An 18,875-nucleotide genomic window follows, 5' to 3' on the forward strand; every position below is an offset into this window, starting at 1 on the left:
AAAGACAACATAATAGCCGACACTCTAACACAGGATGAGGACACTGAAAATAAGGAAACAATTACTCTACAGGTGGGACTAATTAGAGTAATACAAGAAGAAGGGGTATAAGACGTAGATTAAAGTAAGGAAATATACAGGGAGTTGGTTTTGCCTCGAGAAAATTTATTTAAAAATGCAGATAAATTTTATCGAATACAAGGCGGGGATTTGTTATATTTCTATTTGATATGAAAATTAAATTTTGATAATTATAAACAGAATTCAATTTAATATAAAATATTTTCAATTTTCTCAACCACGGGCATATAAATTTAGAACAACCTGTATACAACAAATTGTTATATTTAATTTTAAGAAGTGATTAAATAAGACTCAAGTGAAATCGTTAATAGGTCATTATCGTTTGTTCGCGGAAGGATCGGTCATTAGCCGAAGCTAAATAAGACTAAGTGGAAATAGAGAATAGGTCATTAAAATTTGTATATAGTAGAAAGTAATTTTAGAATGGGAATTAACTATTTTCTTTGAAATCCATTAAGCATATTTAGAAAGTTTAAAAATTGGTTTTGAGGAATACTGCGAATGAGAATTGGTGGTGGAAGTTTGATTTGTGAATCTGGAAGGGATATTTAGAAAGTAGGGGAATGAATGACAAATAGAGATCAGAATGTTTTGAGCTGTCGAGAAGTGAAGTCGAGTAGTAGACGGTAGTGTACGGAGAGTGAGAAAGCCGGTGTAGTTCCGTGAGTGTGGAGTATCTATCGTAGAACGAGAGGTAGGCCAGGTTGAGAGTAAAAGAACCTCCTTGGGCCAAGAGTTCCCGGTAGCTGATTGCAGTTTCAAAAAAGGTAGAACACAGCATCACGACAGAAGCAGGAAACGAGAGCTATACGAGCTAGTTTCAGAGGAGAACATTACTGGAAGCCAGGACGAGGTATTGATTGCAGCCAAGGATAGCAGGAAACGGGTCTTGTGTGAAGACATTCTCAGTGCACCAGAAAAAGGTCAGTCTCATTTGTTTGGACATGAATGTATGGGTTTTTCGTAGTAAATACCACATTTAAAATTGAAAAAACATAATCAATAATATCAGAAAAGTTTCATCAAACTTAAATAGAATTGTTGCTGATAAATCATAATAGTTAAATGTTAATAAAAACTTTCAATTGGAAATCAAAAGGAAATAAGATTCCCATGTATAAATGTTATTTTTAAGAATAATAAGATATAGCAAATATTAAGCAGTGATTGCCATTTAAATAAAATAAACAATATTTTGATTACAATTGTAACCCATATGTGTTATTATTTTACTCTTTTCTTTCCTATCCCGATTAGGAACCATTAAGAAATACTTAGAAGCCACGTATGTAAGTAATTAATTTTATAAAAAGCCCTGAGATTGAAAACATATTGATATGTGATCTGGTAAATTCATTAGATTATTATTAATGCATTGATTAAATTAAATGACATATAAAAATATTATCTCATATCAATAATCAAGATCACATCAATACATATTCGTAAACTAAATTTTTTTTAGTGTTGCGCTTAATTTTTTATGACGTTGGGTATCCTTGTGTCTCCATCTAGAAGGCGCCTTCTTTTCTGGACTTGGCAAAAGAACTCGAGAAGTCTGTGGGGTATAAACCTATTCATTTTCCTACAATAAAGTAGGTATTTTACTAAAAAGGTATAAGCCACAAAAAACCTTTAGAACAATCCTAATATTTTTAGGTTCTAAAAATATAACATAAGGGGACAAGACACAGTAAATAAACTTACTCTTCCTGAGTTTATATTTTCCCAATCGCTGCTACTTCTGGATACTGTATAGTCTTTGTCATCTTCGCTTTTATTTAAAAACGGATCTTGGTCACTGTGTTCAGAATCAAACTCAGAAAAGTCTATTTTCCGTTTACATGCACGGGAGTGTTCCGCCGCCATGTTGATTACTACTGTGGCTTGTCTCTTTCTGTTGCAATAAAAAGTAATGCTGACACAACGGGACTTAACTACAGCGGCGCCATCTATGAGAAAACTGCTGAAATTTTCTGTTTGGGACATTAATATGGTCTTAAAGTGTGTGATTTCTACTTTAACTCATTTTTGACGAAATTGTGGCTTGTCCCCTTCTGGTCCCAAGGTCTTCAATTATAAAAATTATTGACTTTCAACCGTCAAATATGTATAACATTTGTGTGTTTAATTGTACTAATTTGTACTTACATAACTAAATTACAATAAAATTTTGGTTTTGAACAGTTTTATTCATGAAATAATCGCAACAAATTGCACTCGATCTCTAAAATTAATATAGAATTTTAGAGCTCTTGTGCAATTACTACTGATAATTCGATGAAATAAAATTATTTTGACATAGTATTTAAAAGTCAGATCAGTAGACAATTAAAATGGTTTTGAATCGTCGTCATGGAAGCCAATATCGTCGTCGTGGTAACCCATTATATTGAAAGTTTGGTTTTGACAACCTTGTCAAAGAATTAATTTGTGTATTTTCACTTATAAATAAAAATTTGTAGAACTCTATTTTTTGTGGCTTTTTTTCCAAACGTACGGCCCTAGAAAAAATATTGTTCCTAACTCATGCGGAAAGTGTCTTCCCCGCACTCGACTGCTTACCCGAACTCCGCTTTCGCGTCGTTCGGGTCAACGGCAGTCTCGTGCGTGAAAGTATTGCGGAAATTTCCTAACTAGTGCGGAAAGTAATACTTTCACGCACGAGACTGCACTTGGAAAGTGCGGAAAGTAATACTCCGCTTTCGCGTCGTTCGGGCAAGCAGTCGAGTGCGGGGAAGACACTTTCCGCATGAGTTAGGAACAATATTTTTTCTAAGGCCGTACGTTTGGAAAAAAAGCCACAAAAAATAGAGTTATATCAATTTTTATTTAGAAGTGAAAATACACAAATTAGTTCTTTCACAAGGTTGTCAAAACCAAACTTTCCATATAATGGTTTACCACGACGACGATATTGGTTTCCATGACGACGATTCAAAACGATTGTAATTGTCTACTGATCTGACTTTTAAATATTATGTCAAAATAATTTTATTTTATCTAATTATCGCGCTAATTTCATTAAAACATGAATACAATAAGATAAATTTGAAATAAATTAGTAAATAATATCTAAATATTAGTTTATTGCATGTATTATAATATATTATAATGCTATATTCCAAGGTGATTTACTTTCCCGCATGCCGTGCGGGAAAATTTATTTTTACGCACGCCGTGCGGGAAAGTTCAACTTTCGGAAACGAAATGCCTGTGTGAAAGTGGCTCTTTTAGCACGGCTGTAGAAAATAGTTATTTTCCTAACAAGTGCAGAAAGTCATACTTTTCCGCACGCGACTGCAGTTTGCCGAACGACGCCAAGCGGGAGTTCGGCAAGCAGTCGAGTGCGGAAAAGAGACTTTCTGCAAGAGTTAGGAACAATATTTTTTCTACGAGTCTAAAAAATGACCAAATCTTAATCAATTAATTTAATTAATATGAAAATACATACACAAATTAATTCTTTGACAAGGTCGTCAAAACCAAACTTTCAATATATGTAATTAGTTAGCATGACGACGATTTTGGTTTCCATAATGATGATTCAAAACGACTGTTATTGTCTACCGATTTGACTTACGAATATTATGTCAAAATAATTTTATTTCATCGAATTGTCGCGTTAATTTCATTAAAACAGGAACACAATAGATACATTTGAAATAAAATAGTAAATAATATCTAAATATTAGTTTATTGCATGTATTATAATTATTTTAAGGCCATATTAAAATATCTCCACGCGTGCGGAAAAGTGAAACGCATGCGGAAAAGTAAAACGCATGCGGAAAAGTAAAACGCGTGCGGAAAAGTAAAACGCGTGCGGAAAAGTGAAACTTTCTAAACTAAAACGCGTGCGCGAAAGTAGACATTTTTGCACGCTCGTAGAAAAAATAGCTTTTCTATTCTCATACTATAATATATCAATTATGATGTCACTACCTGTATCATAATGAACTTCATTATGATACAGATTTTCATTAAGATACATATTTTTAACCAATAGAATCGCGATATGTCTTTCACGATAAAGGTGGTACACGCGCAGTGACCAATGGCGAGTCAAATACATACGCTTTGACAGTTCTCAATATGTAAACCATAGAGGCATATATTAACATAGAGTGAGCCTACCTTCCGCGCTTCCTGACGACAAGATCTCATGCACTGGTTTGCTGTATCTCTTTCTAACACATTTTATCGAGAAACTAAAATGACATTAAGTGTGAGTATAGGCACGGAAGGGGAGGATAACTGTAGCAGCTTCACTATGCGTAAGAGTGAAACAGCACTAATCCAAATAAAAAAGAGGGTGTCGTCACTTCGCTCTGAATGACACTCTGTCTATGATAATATATAAGTCTATGATGTAAACAAACCGTCAAACTGACAAACTACTAAATTTATTTGTGTTACAAAATTAATAAATTTGAATATATTTTTTGTTGTGAATGATCATAGAAAAAATAGTGAATACAACTTGCATTTAATTATCATTATGAATCTCGTACTCTATACGAGTATCTACATATACTATATCTATATACTATATCTATATATACTATATCTTTTTGTCTTTGGTTTTATATCATATTTACTGTATATTGACGATTTATCTAATTTTAGTATTTATTTATTATTTATTTGTTATTTGTTGTTGATATTATTTTTCTTTTGACTGTATGTAAGCTTTATCCATAAAATTGTAAAAATTTTCAGTGACAATAAAGCATATTTCTATTCTATTCTATTCTATACGAAACTCGCCGCATACGGCTCGTTTCGTAACCCTCATGCCGTTTCGTAACCCTCATACTCGCTTCACAATGACCATCATTAAATGCTCGTTGCATAATATACTATAAAAATATGATTTTTGTGTGTCTCAATAAATATTATAATTACAAAAAAATAATGTGATGATTTCTTTAACCCTTAAGTACTAACATCTTAAACCAATGACGTAAACACTAACTAACCGCCTGACAGATGGGTTTAACATTTTAGTGGTAATTTTTTTTTGTTAAATATTCTCTTAATATATCTAAAAAATACAGTAATTAATCTAGTTTTTCTGTATTTATTAAAATAAAAAACATTATAACAAGAATGGAAGGTTTGTTTGTGTGCATTTTTACTCCTGAAAAAAAAAGTGTGATAAAAATTAAACAAATTAAAGAATCTTGATAAAAAATTATAATCGAGTTAAACAAAGAGTAAGAAATGTGAAAATAAAAAGGTTTTTAAAACATGTTAAAACAGAAAAAAACTGACAGGCACTAAAATTGGTACAGTGTAGCAATTCTATAGTCAGTGGCAACATTTTCATCACAAATTGATTCCACTTCGCTTATGTCGTCTTCTACCTCATCAAGCCATTTCAAAAGAGTTTCCTCATAGTCTTTATCCCCTCATTTGATATTTTTTGACGAACTGGGCACATTATGTTTAATGACGAACTGGGCACAAACACTAACATCCCGTCTATGAGACGGAAATCACACTTTGAGTCTAAATATCTTTCGAATAACAACCTGCCGCAAACTGCCGAATTCAGTACTACTAAATACTAAATAATAACCCAACTTGAAAAGTCATAAACGGGTGACCTTCAAAATTTTCTAGGAAGGGAATTACTACTTAAGGCTATGGGTACATAATTCGCAAATATTTTAGGTGTATCCCTACTTTTTCTGTCTTTACACGGCAAATTACGTGTAGTAAAATTCACACTGGTATGGATATGTAAACATTAGTAGAATGTCATTCTACTTGAAAATGTCATCATTAATTTAAAGAGATGGGTTTTGAATGTTCTTGGATAACTTTTATTTTTATAATTGCAAATTATTAAGTAAGTTAATAAATGTGATAATTTTTTCACTAACTATGTATTCAGTGATTGTAATAATTTATTTGTACAACAAAGACTAAAACTCAATCGAGATAAGAGGAAAAGTGTTAAAGTGATTTTTTAATAATATATTGTTATGAAACGCTTACAATTTTGAACATCTTTAACAACAAAATACTTGGATTACAAAATATATTATCCTGATGTATTCTCTGCTTGGATCTTCCACAAATATTACACAATAAATAACTTTTTATTAAGTTCACGTCTTAAATCAATTATTTATCAAATGCACTATATATCAATAATATTTAATCAATAACTCAACATATTCCCGATGCAATGTCAAATATTTAAAATTGTCACTGATTGTCAGTGTCTGACTGACAATATATTATGCTGACAATATTATATTCGGCTGAGTGCGTTGTAAGACAAAGATAGATTTGGAAAATATTACCAAGGCATTGTGTTCATTTTTTTCGAATCCTGAAAAAACCAATAAATATTTTTGAAAAATTTAAACGCAGAATGAAAGACTAAATTATTACCGAGGGCCGAAAGTCCCTTAGAATAAATAAAAAGTTTATTTTGAATGATATATTTGAAATTAAAAATCACACTAAATTTTCTCTTAGATTTCACCCCTGTAACTTATTAAAATAAACATTATAGAAGTTCTTAGGGACTTTCGGCCCTCGCTAATAACGTAATCTTTCATTCTGCGTTTAAATTTTTCAAAAATACTTATTAGTTTTCTCAGGATTCGAAAAAAATGAATCCCCATTTGAATAGCATTGCAGCCGAAAATACGTACCGATCCTCTTAAGGGTTAACATATTTTCCGTGGTAAAAATAAACAAGAATGGAATCCCGTTTTGTCCAACTCTCCCCTACGTACACAACAACAGTAATCATTTTACAACCAAATAAATATGTTATCATTAAAATAAAAAACAAAAAGGTAGAACAAACACAAGAAGGGTACCTAATCGTTTTATAACCTAAAATCTTTTATCAACTTAATAAAAAAAAACAAAAAGGGAGATCACATTGGGCCCTGCAGGTGGAAATTACAATGGTTTTGCAACATTTTATGACGCGGTCAGTTAAATTAAGAATCAATCGTTACACCGGATGTATCCCGAGAACCTCAGTACCTCCCCGATATGTGACGTAAGACTATTGGTATATGTACGTAACAAATCAACAAACGTGTCGACGGTTTATAAGACAAACTCTAAACCAATTTTGTTAGGACGTTCTAATTTCTATTTTTACTAATTGTGGTGTCTTTATTTAAATTTAGAAACATTGTAGTGATATTATCACATCCCTTAGAGATGAATTTAAATTATTAAAAACAAAAAAGATTGTCTTTCATATTAGGAGGTATACATAATGGAATGATTCACATCACCACATCAGCCTTGAAGGCAGTGTTGCCATGCTATTTTTTATCGTAAATCTCGAGAACTGAAACATGAAATTTGAAATAATAGAGAGTTATCAAGTAACCCTAGGCAGTGGTGTCATGGCAAAATTAGCAGTGCCGGAACGCACTGCTAATTTTTGTTTAGAAAACCTAAATTTTCTATTTATTTTTTTTGCTTTTCTTAACCAGTGTGGGAACGGCGTTCCCACGCGTTCCCACACCATGACACCACTGACCCTAGGAGAATACGGTAACGCTATTTTACTGTATACTTTACATGTTATTTATAACGTTACCGTATTCTCACAGAGTTACTTGATAACTCTCTAATATCCTTAGCTTGGGAAAGAAAGCTGAGGTACAGGCCCGGCCCCAGGGGTGGGCGAACTGGGCGGCTGCCCAGGGCGGAAAATTTAGGGGCGGCAAATTTTTGAAGAGCCAATTTTTGAAATTGAAGAAATAATAAATTATATTTTTAATGTTATAAAAAATCAACATTATAAAAAAGAGCGGCAAAAATGCCTCTGTAAAAACGAGAATTAAAGAAGTGAAACAATAACAATTGTTTATTCGACCGGAAATCGACAACACCGCCTTCTTCTTCATCGTATAAGAATAGTGGGATCAAAACTACTCGCTAAGCTAGATCACGCAAGTCTCCAGCTCATCTACAGTCTACAGTCACAGCGAGAGTGGGTAGAACTAGCAATTTTATTAGACTAGAATCGGGCAAATCCATAGACGAAGAAATATAATAAGTTCTAAAATGTAATAGAACGACTTATATCAATAATAAAGTTCTTAGCACAACAGTGTCTTCCATTGAGGGGCGATTCTGATAAACTTTTTAATCACGACCATGGTAATTTTTAAAGATTGTTGAGCTCTTTGGAAAATTTGATTCTGTTTTACAAGAGCACATTAAGAGAACAACGATTGGTAGCAGTGGTGGATTTAGGGGGGGGGGGGGCTAGAGGTGCTGTAGCACCGGGCCCCCAGGTTGAAGGGGCCCCCAGAAGACCTACACATTTGTCTAAAATTACGTATTTGGCATTCTGACGCGCCGTCGTACTTACCCTACCAAACTCCTCTTATTTATTGTAAAAATTACTTTGAAATTATTGTTGTATTGACAATTTCATATAATCTTTTTTCTGAGAGAAAAGGAAAGGAACACCCGATAACCACCCTTTTATGACATGACAAATGGCAACAGATTAGCAGGTATACTTTTACATCTCCTTTTCGGAAATCTTACAATAAAATGCTTTTAAATCGCTCTGAAAGTTAAAGGTGTTTGCCAAAAATAGATGTCTTTCAATGGGTGCCATAAAGTTAAGAAAAGAAATATAAAATATACCTACTTTACCCTTTAAGCTTAACAACAAGTAAAGCTTTTGTTTACAACCAAGTAAAGTACCTGAAGAACGTCAAAGACGACAATTAGTAATTCATACGTACTTGTGTTGGCGTTAGCTTTTAGTCATTTATCATTAGATTGTGAATCGTGAGTTGATCCTGGTGAATTTTATTTATTCGGTTCGGATTAATTTTTAGTTCTAGTGTTTGTGAGTGCTAATTAATATTGTTTAAATACATTACGTTTATATGCTTGTAACTACCTATAATGTCACTTAAGCAGCATAAAATCGAAGCCGCTAAGCGAAAGGTAAGTTTATTTACTTAATTTATATTAGCGCAACTTTTAGCCTAATCAATTAAAAAAACATAATTTAATTCCGAACAGTTTTTGTCCTTTTTTAAAACAAAGTTTGGGCAAAATAAAAAGATATTTTTGAAAAAGGATACGCTTTAGATGACGGCACAATTATTTCAACAAGGAAAAGCAGTAAAGCAATAAACACTGAATAATTGGTTTTTAAAAATAGGGTAATAGTCGGTAATACACACAGAAAAAAGCTTTTACAGCCTTGCAAGTTGCAATAAGCACGAAAAGTTGTCTTATGTTTTACATGTATTGAAATTTTATTTGATTGGTATATTTAAAGAATAAAAGGATTAAGTAAATTTAATGTTTTTGTTGTGACTCATTGTAACATTGTATGATTTAATAAAAATATATGCTTCAAAACAATCGGTCAAAAAGCAGTAAATTTGCATCGGGGTTCGAATCTGTCTATGCAATTTTAATTTTTTTCAGGCAAAAGAAGAGAAACTTAGCAGAGTTCAAAAGTTACCGAAATTGACCATGTTTTTTAAGAACCAAGGAGAAAACAACGCCAAACCTCTGTTAATTACGCACGATGACAAGGAAATAAATGATTCAATTGATGTTGCATCAACAAGCAAACCCCATTTGACAGAAAAAGATGAGTTGAGTGAAAATTCTAACAATGATTCTCATTTGGTAGCGTCCACATCCTCTGGGTTTTTAGTTTCTAATGATGTATCATTGTGGCCAACAACTCTAACAGATGCCTTTCGATCAAGTTGTGTAGAAAAAGGCTCAGAATATTTTCAAAACAATGATGGCGTGTATGCAGCTTCCAAGCGTAACTTCAAAACACAAAATAGAAGTCTTTCCGGTAAATTATTTCAAAAAAGAATAAGCAATGGAGAAACTGTACCTCGAAAAGGGTCATGTATTCACCTTCAACTGGAAACATCTACTGTTTTGCGTGTAAGCTTTTTTTCGGTAAAAAGTGTAAGTGCGTTTGCTCACCATGGGTTCTCAAACTGGAGTAAAGCAGAAGAAAGCACGCTTTCTCACGAAAATAGTGTAGAACATCGTGAGAGTATGTTTTTATTGTTAAATAGACTTTATTTAAAGAATCGTCTAGACAAAAGCTTAGCTAATCAGTTTATTCAAGAAACTGAGTACTGGATGAACGTGTTTAGAAGGGTAGTTACGGTCGTAAAATTTCTAGCGGAAAGAGGCTTATCATTTCGTGGTAGCGTAGAAAAATTTGGTGCTAGTAGAAATGGAAATTTCATGGGAATACTAGAACTAATTTCTGAGTTTGATCCTTTCCTTAAAACACACATTGAAAGGTATGGCGGTAAAGGTAGTGGACACGTGTCATATTTATCAAAAACTATATTATATGAACAGTTTATTGATATTATTGGCGGTGAAGTGAAAAACAAGATTATTGGTGAAGTTAAAAACTCTAAATATTTTTCTTTGATCGTGGACTCTACGCCCGATATATCACACACCGACCAACTTTCAGTGATTATTAGATATTGCTCTTCTAATACAGTTCATGAACGTTTTTTGACATTTTTACCTATATTTAGTCATACTGGTGCTTCTTTGAGTAGTGTAGTTTTAGAATTTTTTAGAACGTCATGATATTAACATTATGAATTGTCGCTGTCAATCTTACGACAACGCGAGTAACATGTCTGGGAAATACAAGGGACTTCAAGCGGAAATTAAAAACAGGAACAACCTTGCATTTTATGTGCCGTGCTTTGCACATTCTTTAAATCTAGTGGGTCAATGCAGCGTAGAGACATCTACAGAAGTATCTCATTTCTTCATGTTTTTACAAAAATTGTACGCTTTTTTTGCTAGTTCAACTCATCGGTGGGATGTTCTTACAAGAAAGATGTAAGAAAATCGTACAAAATTTACACTGAAGTCACTTTCGTCCACCAGATGGTCATGTCGAGAGGATGCTACAAAAGCATTAGAAGCTAGTTATGATCAAATACACGATGGTCTTACTGTTATTCGCGACGATCCCGATGAGAAAAAGGAAACAAAATTAGAAAGCGGAACTTTAGTAAAAATCCTTGGGAAATTTGAAACTGCTTTTTTAACCGTATTTTGGAACGAAATTTTAAAACAACTTGGAACAGTTAGTACCATTCTTCAAAAACCTGGTCTGGATCTAAACACTGGCACACTTCTACTACAAGGACTACACAGTAGTATACAAAAACACCGTGAAAATTTTGAATACTTTGAAGAAAAAGCAAAAAAATTGAGTTTATACGTTAAATTTGATTATTCAAAAAAAAACGAGCAGATCCAAAAAAAAAAATCCAGACGGGCCCTCTTCACATTTAGAAGGTTCAAACAAATTTAAAGTCGAAACATTTTATTTATCGATCGATACATTAGTGACAGAGTTAGACAAGCGACGTGAAGCATACGGTTATGTATCTAATCTTTTTGCATTTTTTGGAAATTTTCGCACTATTGAAGGTGAAACATTAAAACGATATGCGCGAAATCTTATCGAAACGTACCCGCTTGATATAGATCAGGCATTTATCGAAGAGATTATATTTTTTCAAAATTTTATTTTATCTCTTCCTAATTCCGAGAATTCTGTAGTAACACCTAAAGACATGTTGGATATTATTATCGAAAAAGACCTTGTTTCAGTGTTTTCAAATACCTATATTGTTTTAAGAATATATTTAACTATACCTATCACGAACTGCGAATCCGAAAGATCATTTTCAAAATTAAGCTTTATTAAAAATACATTAAGGTCATCAATAGGCGAGAACAGATTACTTCGTTATCGATCTGCTCTATTGAGAATGACGTATTGGGAGAAATTGATTTCGAAAGTGTCATAAAAGCATTTGTTGAAAATAAACAAAGAAAAAAAGTGTTACCTTGTCTTAGCCTTGTATCTTCTGCATAATTTTAAATGTACTGAAGTTTATATTGTTTTAATTTTTAAAGTGCCTTGTCAAAAAAGAGTTGGGTAGGGCCCTCTACAAGAATTAGCACCGGGCCCACTAATGAATAAATCCGCCCCTGATTGGTAGTAACAAGCAGCATCACTACTTGGGAAAACGTATCCAAAACGTAATTATTCAGCTTGTCCATGAACAAATAAAAAATAAACTTTTAAACTTTTTGAAATCAGCAAAATATTATAGCATAATTTTAGATTATACACCTAATATTGCTGGAGTGAAAAAGATAACTACTGTTATACGTTTTGTAGATTTAGATTTGTTCACAAAGTGTTATTATTACAGCACATTTTCTTGGATTTGTGCCTGTAGTGAAAACCACTGGCTTGGGACTCACATAAGTTATTTTGCAAAAACTGAATGAACTGTGAATACCTTTGGAAGATATGAGAGGACAAGGGTATGATGTATGATAATGGGGCAAACATGAAAGGGAAGAACTTGGGAGTTTAAAACAGAATTTTGAAAATGAATCCTAGAGCATTTTTTGTCCCATGTTATAGCCATTCACTCAACTTAGTCATAAATGATGCTGCTAAAGCCTCACAGTTTGCAGTTTCTCTCTTTTCTTTATTGACAACAATTTACAACTTTTCATCAGCATCTATTCATCGTGGGGCTATACTGAAAAATCATATTTCTAACCTTTGTTCGAAACTAGATGGGAAAGTAGAATTGATGCAATTACTCCCATTAGATATAAAATTGAAGAAATCTACAATGCTCTTGTAGAAATTGATTTCAGGTTGCTGATCTTGCCCAAGGCGGCAAAATCCCTGGGGCCGGGCCTGTGAGGTAGTTATGATTCTTGAATATAGTTCAAGACGAATTGCATAATTAATTGCCCGCATTATCCAATCTTCTTGAAAAATTACTGATTCAAAGGTTAAAAGAAAAAGAAATTCTTAGAAAAAAACAACTGACGCTCAAATATTGACCAAATTTATAGAGTGTTAAAACGAAAGAAGATTGAATGCAAAATTGAAAAGTTTGTTACTTACCTTATTCCATATACAGTGATAAGCGCGCTAATAACCTGCAAAATAACGCAAAAGATTGAAAGCATAATACATTGTGAAGTAAAAAGAGATGAAACTAGTAGAGGTGGAAATTATCGATATAAACGGATAAATTAACATTACATTACATAATTTCCCACCCTTAGACGTATCGGAGACAATCACAACTGTCACTGTGACAGGAGAATTTTATAAAATACTTCTGTCACAGACGTCTAAAGGTGGGAAACTACGTAATGTATAGATCGTTTCAAGATATTTTATAAAACCGTATCTTAATCCTTTTACAAAGTCATTTGTATTTGAGTATTATCGTTAAATTTCAAGAGGTGGACATCCTGAATAGCAGGTATGTATAATAATTAAAAGTACAAATGGATTAAACTTTATTAATTTCTACCTGGGCCGAAAACTTAACCACCCCATTCAAATACAAATGACTTTGTAATAAGCTTAAGATTAAGGTTTTATAAAATATTTTGTTACGTAAGTACTATAATGTTAATTTATACGTTTATATCGATAATTTCCACCTCTACTAGTTTCATGTCTTTTTATTTTATAATGTATTATGTTTTCCATCTTTTGTGTTATTTTGAGGGTTATTAGCGAGCTCATCACTGTATACCAGATCATAGTTAATTTCTTCAGCATAGAAAGATTAGCATCAGAGATACGAAAAAATGTTTAAATATGAAATTGTAGGTTATTTTATTCCCAAGAACTTGGTTTAAAAATATTGTTTCTACGGCAAAAATTGAGTGAATCGTAAATGAGTATAATATCGAAAAACATTGATTTTTTCGATATAAAACTAATACTTTGAAAACTACTTATTCTCAAATTTTCAAGCAAATCGATCCATTCTGTAAAAATTGCGAGGTGAAAAGCTTCGGTTCCTGTAAGATAATGATCAATACTATCAGAAGTCGCAGAGACCTGACTTAAATTTTCTAAATTTTTGGGAGTTTTGGGGACGAGAACGAAAAACAGACCCAGATGGGGAGAGCCGTAAGACCCACACCTTAAGACCAAAATGGATGGTTGACGTTTTTTAGTTTTCAATTCGATCAGGTTGCCAGAATATAAAACTTTACGTAGGATATAACATAAATATAGTGTCGCATGTAGGGGGGTGTACACTGGCGAGTATTACCGTTCTCTGGGATTTGAGTTTGAAATTATTAAATTTATTTGACGTTTCGACTTCCACTTCGGAAATCGTTATCAAAATTTCCGAAGTGGAAGTCGAAACGTCAAATCAATTTAATACCAAACTCAAATTGTGGCGAAATTCCCAAATAAAATAGTAAATTGCATAAGATGCCACAAGCATAACTTCTTCTTATCTATCAGGTAAGATTTCTGGCAGCTACTAACAGGCAATTACTTCTGACAGAAAAATCCGCTTTATATAATATTAGCTGGGTCGATGGGGGAGGTAAACAAAAGTATATCAATAGCCAAGGGAGAAAACAGTCGTAAAATGAAATAATATAGTGTTGGAACTGTCGATGTTGGACGGAAATAGAAGTCCTCCATCGTATTTACCAGACTAATAACGGTGGATTAACTCTTCGACCTTGAGATTATCTCATTCGAGTCTTTGTACTCACTTCTTATAAGCTACAGAAAGTATTATTACAGCAGCGGACCCGGATATTCCAAATCGAGAGGGGAATTGTGTTGAACAATGAAAAATGTAGTTTTTGTTTCAAATATCCGCATCCAAGTCACAAAGGAGGAAAGTAATAATTATATACGCCATTGGTTTTTATAAATAATTAGGCTTTTTTAATCGTTTAATGTAATTTATTCACATGTGTTTGTATGTTACTGATCATCGAAAAATTAACGTTTACTTTGAGGCTACCTCAGAAAAGTTTATTTTGTATCAGTTTATTGTTCTTGTGCAATAACATTTAGAAGCGCATGCTCCACCACCTGGTTACTGGTTGCTAATAAATTTTAAGTTTTTTTGAGAAAAAGCATTTTCCTACGGCCGTGCTAAAAGAGCCACTTTCACGCACGCATTTCGTTTCCGAAAGTTGCACTTTCCCGCACGGCTTGCGTGAATGTAAATTTTCCCGCACGGCGTGCCGGAAAGTAAAATACCCTGTAATAGGGCATTATAATATATTATAATACATGCAATAAACTAAAATATTTAGATATTATTTACTAATTTATTTCAAATTTATCTTATTGTGTTCATGTTTTAACGAAATTAGCGCTATAATTCGATGAAATAAAATTATTTTGACATAATATTTAAAAGTCAGATCAGTAGACAATTACAATGGTTTTGAATCGTCGTCATAAAAACCAATATCGTCGTCGTGGTAACCCGTTATATTGAAAGTTTGGTTTGACAACCTTGTCAAAGAATTAATTTGTGTATTTTCACTTCTAAATAAAAATTGATATAACTCTATTTTTTGTGGCTTTTTTTCCAAATGTACGGCCCTAGAAAAAATATTGTTCCTAACTCATGCGGAAAGTGTCTTCCCCGCACTCGACTGCTTGCCCGAACTCCGCTATCGCGTCGTTCGGGTCAAAGGCAGTCTCGTGCGCGAAAGTATCACTTTCCGCACTAGTTAGGAAAATAACAATTTTTTCAAAATTTAAAAATTTTTAATTTAAAACCAAATTTTTTCATAGATAGGCCCTTTGAACCGATGAAACTTACAGATAATATAAATAATACATAAGTAAAATAACTTGTGAAGCGGTAACGATTAATTTGATTTAAGATGCTAATTAGGGGGTGATTCTCTTGAGTTTTTTTTACCAATAAAAAGGGACCAACTTTATTTTGAGCGTAACCTCAAGGGACCTACCTTTGATGCTAGAAACTTTTTTTAACAACAAAAATAAATATTTTTTTAAACACTTTAAAAAAGTTGAAATGAGTTTTCCCCAAAAGTGCATCATTTTTTAGTTATTTCACGTTGAAATATTGGCTTTGAAATTTGACGAATATGAACCTATTTTTCATTAGCTACAACTTTTCTTCTACTGGGTCTAGAGTCTAGAGAGTCCGTCTAAAAACATGTTTTTTTTTGTTGAAAAATGAACATATTTACTAGCAAATAACTCGAAAAGTATCAACTTCGTGAAAAAATGCTATAGAACAAAAGTTGCTTAGAATAAGTCAGTTTATCTATTTCCGGACTCATTTTAAATGTATATTTTTTCAACCCCGAGAAGGGGTGAAACTCACTCCCAGGGCAAAAGCACACATCTGCACAATATCACTTTTCTTCTTTGACATGTTACCTATAAGTAAGCCAAATTGTATGTCATTTCAAGCGGTTCTTTAAAATTTGGAGCAAAAACCGTGCAACAATGTACTAATAGGTTTGTTCTAGCAAACAGTCAAACTAGTGAGAAACCGTCAGCAAACAGTTGGTCAATGAGAGAACATAATACAGTCACCAGTTCTATCCCCTCTACTGGCGCTGGTCCACTATTCGCTGATGGTTTCAAACCATTTGAAACTGATGCTAGAACAAACCTAATATTACATACCTTAAAATCAGATTAAAACGCTGCTATATATTATCCACATTGCTGTGTAGCATGGAGAGCTGGACTCTAACAGAGACACTAATGAGAAAATTGGAGGCCTTATAGATGTGGATCTATCGACAAATTTTGTGGATAAGTTGGGTTGATCGAACAAGAAATGAAATAACTTTACACTGAATGAAAAAGAGCATAGAAATGACAAAAATAATACAAATTAATAACCTTCTGGGCCAATAACTTAACTAATAACCTTCTGGGCCTTCTACCAATAACCGTCTCATAATACAGGGCAAGATACCGGTAGAAGTGGCCCATATCAAAGAGAAACATCCTAGCTCTGACAGGGCCCTAACTACCTTTGGGGGTGGGGGGCCGTAGGGGGCAAGGGCCACCGTTTGGTTGGCCGTGCAGTGCATATATTTTAACGAGGAAAATAAAAATATGTATTTTAAAAGACGATTCCAACGAAATATTTTTAAATGACACAATTTTAAAAAGACCTAGACCTCAACATAAAGTTTTAATTTTTCACTGGGAAATTAGTCTTTTCGACTAAAATGCAATTGGAACATAACAGGGTCCCCTTAGGCCTGAGCTAATTTGGGGCCTCCGAGACCTTAACATGAAAATTTAAATTATTACTTAGGAAATTAGTTATTTCGGCGTAATAAAACCTAAAATGCCATTAGAAGAGGGAGCCCGGGCTAGGCTGGGACTCCCGAGGCTTTTAGTAAAGATATAAATTATTACTGAGAAAATTAGATATTTTGGCGAAATAAAACTTAGCAACTTAGCTCTACCTTCTATTGAAAATGAACGTGCCAAGATGATCAACCTAGACAACGTCATTGAAGAGTTTGCCGCGATAAAAGTAAGAAGGAACGAAGGAAGGAGTTTTAATCGGGAAACTGTAGTAACTCTAATGTCAATAGATAATGTAATTTTATTGTAAATATATTATGTTGAAATGTAATCACGATTTCTATTTGTTAAAATAAAAGAAGCTACATCTTTGATTTTTGCGTCTAATTATTCTTCATTTTGTACTATAATAATTTAAGAACACTTCTAAACATACTGAATAAAGCTTCAGTGTAGCTTTTTTGTGGTATATAATGTGGTATGTTAAACTACGTTTCACTTTGTGTCTCAAGAGATTTTAAACTAATAACATTGAAATGGCAAATTGCCTTTTACATTGTTCGGCTACACTATAGCTTTGTAATCACTTTATACTGCCTATATGCAATATAATGCGATTTCAAACCTACATTGTAGCCATGGCCAAACAATGTACTTAACATCATAGTATATTTTTTATGAAAACAGAAAATATGTTATATTGATGGTACCTACTTGCAAAATTATTTAGCTTAACATAAGGTGATTTCAAATTTTTTTTGTGTTGATCAACAAAAATAGGAATATGTAGGTACAAGAAACTTCAGTCATGGAATGCATATTTTTCCGGACCCCCTCCCCCTTCCACTGTGGGTAAACCCCCTAGACCCCCCGGGAAGGGGGCCCAGATCACGTTTGCCCCGGGGCCCCCAACATCGTACTTACGGCCCTGAGCTCTGAAATCTTCGATAGTGGTATCAAGAGACAACGAGAACAGTGCAAGGTGCAATTCGAAGAAAATTTTCAAATATTTGGATAACGTATGTACGTTTCGTCTATACATTTAAGAAACTCAATACTCAAATCTTTACCTTGTGCCGTATCAGTATAAAAGATTTAATCAAGTTATGTAGTAATAAGGTGAACTTTATCTTTTATAAGAGACATTGCTTCATGTGACAGTATCCACAGATACGCTTCTGTTCTTTGTTTCTGAATATCCTCAAACGCACACACTATTCATAATTAGATGTCGTCTCTTCTTCTGGCCACAATGCGCTTCTGGCTAAAATCGTTTTCGTCGTGATATCTTTTGTAAAAACCATTTTAAAACTTGAAGAATGTGGCTTTTCTTGACCCCGGAAACGTTCAGACGATGCACCACTGCATTCTTAAGACAAGAGCCAGCTAACGAACTAATTATCATCGGTGAATGTCTCGCAGTAAATTATGGCAGAACCCACCGAAAGGAAGACTTAACGGATGCTATCATTATTCGTATTGTTATTTGTTTATTATTAGTTTGTGATGCTGCTCGATTTAATGGGCTGTGATTCGACTTCGACAATGTTGTTTGGATCGTTATGGCAGAGAAAATAGAAATAGAAGAGTTAAAGAAATACAATTACAAATATAGCTAGCT

General features: G+C 33.3%; 1 protein-coding gene across 1 annotated transcript in view; it reads right to left on the minus strand.

Moving 5' to 3' along the window:
* LOC126882276 (uncharacterized) overlaps nt 1–18,875 on the minus strand; it is a 228,426-nt gene that overhangs the window by 102,025 nt on the left and 107,526 nt on the right. The window lies entirely within an intron of this gene.

Source organism: Diabrotica virgifera, chromosome 3 (genome assembly GCF_917563875.1).
Source record: "Diabrotica virgifera virgifera chromosome 3, PGI_DIABVI_V3a".
NCBI lineage: Eukaryota > Metazoa > Arthropoda > Insecta > Coleoptera > Chrysomelidae > Diabrotica > Diabrotica virgifera.